Consider the following 3,983-nt stretch of genomic DNA (forward strand, 5'->3'; position numbering starts at 1 on the left):
TTGTAATTCCTATTTTGATTTTTATTATGTTGTCTGATATAGAGAGTAGTATGACCATCCCTTTTGTGGCCTTAACTATATATTAACTAATAGCCCTTGGAGTTACTGTTAAAAGTAGCTTATCAAGGCATTTTCCTAAACTCTGACATATTCCTCTGTAAAAGGGACTCTAAAAGCAAGTGACTCTACAAATATGTATTATACATACACATATGTGTGTGCATATATGTTGCTTTCAGAATTCCATACATGTGCATGGATGTGCAAAATATTTTTAATGTATAGAATATATTTTGATCCAATCTAGCTGTACACCTTGGTACTCTACTATGTCATCAGACTTTAATTATGAAAGACTTTTGTTCAAGGTCGGTCACTGAGTAAGTGCAGAACAGAGATTTTAGCTAGACTTGGACTACTCTCCAAAGCCAGAGCTCCTTCTATTATACCTAGCCAGTTATTTGTGTGATCTCGGTTAATCCTCACCAGTCTCAAGAGGGTGGCACTATTGTTACCACTTTTTACAATTAAAGACACTAGGCTTTGAGAGGTTAAGTGAGTTGACCAAGATCATGCAGCTAGTAAATGTCAGAGCCCAAGTCTGTCTGTCTTTTACAGATCTACTTTTTAGCAATTATGCTGTTTTAACTCCCACCCCAAAACAAAGGGGGTCAGGTAGACAGAGTGGGGGCCCCAGGTTGAATATATAGTTAGGATGATTTGTTGTAGTAGAAGCTACTTAAAGTTGCTGTTAAAAGAAAAACAATTTCCTGAAGGAATTCTAGGAGATCCCTTCGGAATGCTAACAATTCAAACTTAGCTTATGAAACACTGAATTAAGAGGCATCCACCTCCCAGCATTAGCCTTCCTATTCGTTCACAAGATGCAAATAAAATGTTAATGTTAAATCCAAGCAGGAAAAACTACTTATTTTGAAAGGAAAAATATAAGAGCTCTACTCTAGAATACTGTTGCTATAAAGAGAACCGGGAGGACAAGACAGGCAGGCTTTTGAGAAAAATCATAACTGAAGATGGAGCTTAATAGTTTCCAGCATAAAAAGATAAAAGAATTCAGCGATCACTGTGTGTGTATATGTGTGTGTGCGCGCATGTGTATGCTTGTTTTAATAAGCTTCTCCTGCCGCCAACTCCCCTCACCCCCATCTAGCTGGTGACTTGAAGCCTTCTGATGAAAGCGCAGCATGTGACGATTACTAGTTGGCATTCTCTGCTAGAGACTAGCCTCACACAGGGGTGACCCTGTGATGCACGAAGGGCTATTTAATGCCCCGGCGAAGTGGTTCAGGGACCACGATTTTATTATGCTTCCGGGATTAGAGTTGTGATCCCGCATCCCTGATTTACAGCCACTTAGGGCTCCGACAGCTCCACCCCGGAGTTCCAGAGGAAGGTACTCCTTCATGGTCTCTGTCTGATCCGAAAAAGACACAGCTTCCCGATGTTCCGCCTGAGAGATGGTTTAATCTTTAGAAACTGCCAGAGAAGCCTGTCCATCTGCTGGGATGCCTGGCTTTCTGGAACGGACGAGGAGGAGCTTGGCTTTTAAAATGAGTAACTTGAGAGGATTTTCTGTTTGTAACTTAAAAATCGCCGCTTAATTCAAAATAAAAAAAGACGCACGCTCTGGCAAGTAGACACTGGGAAAATCCGTGTGACGAAGTCTGGTCTAGAAATTCCTCATTTAATTTCCCCCGGGAAAGAGTAAATGTTTTCTATTTGGTACCGGGCAGTCGACTCAAGTGATCTGCCTTCAAAAGAAGGTGTATTCGAGAGGTGGGTTGGGGGGAGGAATTAGCCCAGTATTTGGATTGCCCCCGGCCGAACAGTAGCTGTTCCAGTTAACTCTCAGGAGACGAGAGTCCACTTCTGCCACCCCCTCCAGACTTTTCTTCCTTCTCCGCTCCCGCCCTTAGACCCAAGTCGCGCCCCCCTCTCCGCCTCGGTGAATTCTCCACCCCCACGGTCCTGCCCCACTACTCTTCATTGAAGATGGAGGCTGCAACATCATCGCCGAATAATCCCTGAGGAGCGAGCCACTGGAAGAGGAGTCTGGGGCAAGCGTTTTTTGAACCCTGGCGAGGTTCGGCGGCCACCAAGAAATAGTAGTCCGCACCGAGAGGGCGAAGGTGAACGCACTGGAAAAAAGCAGTCCCACGGACCCACCCCAGCGCGCGCGGCTCCTGTGTCTGCTCCCTATTGGCGAGCGCGGCCCCGGGGGCGGAGCTACAGGAAAGCCCCTCCTACTCGGGGCCCAGGGATCCGGCGAGCACCTCCCCCGCCAAGTGCCAGAGCCGGACTCGGTCTGCGACTCGGTCCTGCAGCGCCTCTAGGCTGCAGGTCGGTGCTCCAACCACCTGCTCGGCGCTGAGTCCTGGGAAGCGGGGAGGAGAGAGGAGGGAGGAGGGAGGGAGGAGGGAGGAGGAGAAAGGCGGCTTACACACGCCTCCCAGTCCCTCCACTCAGCAGCCCGAAGACCGCTGCCGCCGCCGCCGCTTTCGCTGCTACCGCTCTGCCACCTGAGGAGACCGCCTGGACTTGCCGCCCGTGTTGCCACCCTGGGCGATTCCTTCTTAGCACCGGGCTTTTTATGCACACTGCCACTACCATTATTATTATTATTCCAAGAAAAGGAGAATAACAGACCAGCCTAAAAGAACCACGTACACCTTTCCGAAATACTCAAGTGTCTCCAGGGAAGAGAAGGTCCTCGGTGCCGGGAGGAGCAGCCCGGGGGCCAAGGGCAGGTGCTGAAGGGGAGGGAGGAAGAGTTGGGGCACTGCGTGGTGGAAAGTTGCTTGCGGCGGAGACCCAAAGGTCCAGCGCCCACAGCCCAGGGGGGCGGTGTGTCTGGGAGAAGCCGCTGCCCCTGCGTTCGGACCTGCGAGCTCGCGGGCAGCGCGGGGCCGGGGACGACGCCCCCTCCTGCGGCGCGGACTCTGTCGGTGGCCCCCGAGGAGGAGGAGGAATATGGAATCGAAGGCGGGCCCCTCCTGCCGTCTAGTCTTCTGCCTCTTAATCTCCGCCGCTGTCCTCAGGCCAGGTGAGCAGGCGCCTCAGAGCAGCCCCAGGCCGATGTGGGCCGGGGGTAATTTCCTACGTTCCCCGCCGGGGCCTCGCACCTCCGGGGCTGTGCGCCCGGGCGTTTGGGGGAGGTAAGGGGACGGCGGTGCGGGCACAGAGCTGGCCCTGGGTTCAGTCACCTGTGCCGTACGTTTGGGCCCGGCCGGTTGGCTCAAGTTTGGGCAGCGACTGGGGGCATTGGGTAAATCTGCAGGAACTTTGGGTGCTGCGGGGGTTGGGGCTCCAGGGGCCGGTGGGCAGGATTCTTCTGGTTCTCTCCCCTTACCCTGCGGCTCCCGCCCAGGCGGCGAGACCCTGCCCTCTGACAATTCCAGAGCCTAGGCGGCGAGACCCTGCCCTCTGACAATTCCTTCAGTCTCTGGGTATCAAACTCCACGTCACTGTGCTCGGGGCAGTTTTCCTTTCGCTTAGCTCGGAGGCAGTAACTGCCCGCACTTTTTCGTATTAAATCCCCTGGTAACTTCCCCTTGGTGAGAGGTGAAGAAGGGAGGGGTGGAAGAGAAAGGGAGGACTTTGATCACTCCCTTAAAAACCTCGAACAGCTTAAATCGTGGTTTGAACGCCCCTCCCCCATTGTCTGGGTGGGTAGTGAGTGTAGGGGTGGGTGGTGGTAGGCACAGAACACAGCCTGAACTGGAATTTGCAGCCAGGGTTGTGAGACCTTAGTGAGCGATTTGTGGATTTTTTAGGACCTGTGATTCAACCTCGGTTTTCAGTTATGTACTGAGCCTCAGAAGAAAAATAGGCAAAATCCCCAATAACTAAAATATCTAGCCGGGAATCCCTTTCCTACCCTAGGGACGGCCCCTGGGGCTGTCATCCTGAGACCCACCGGTCGGCTGACGCGAGTTGGTCCTTACAGGGCATCTTGTATGTTC

Source organism: Ursus maritimus, unplaced genomic scaffold, assembly GCF_017311325.1.
Source record: "Ursus maritimus isolate PB19 unplaced genomic scaffold, ASM1731132v1 scaffold_4, whole genome shotgun sequence".
Classification (NCBI taxonomy): Eukaryota; Metazoa; Chordata; class Mammalia; order Carnivora; family Ursidae; genus Ursus; species Ursus maritimus.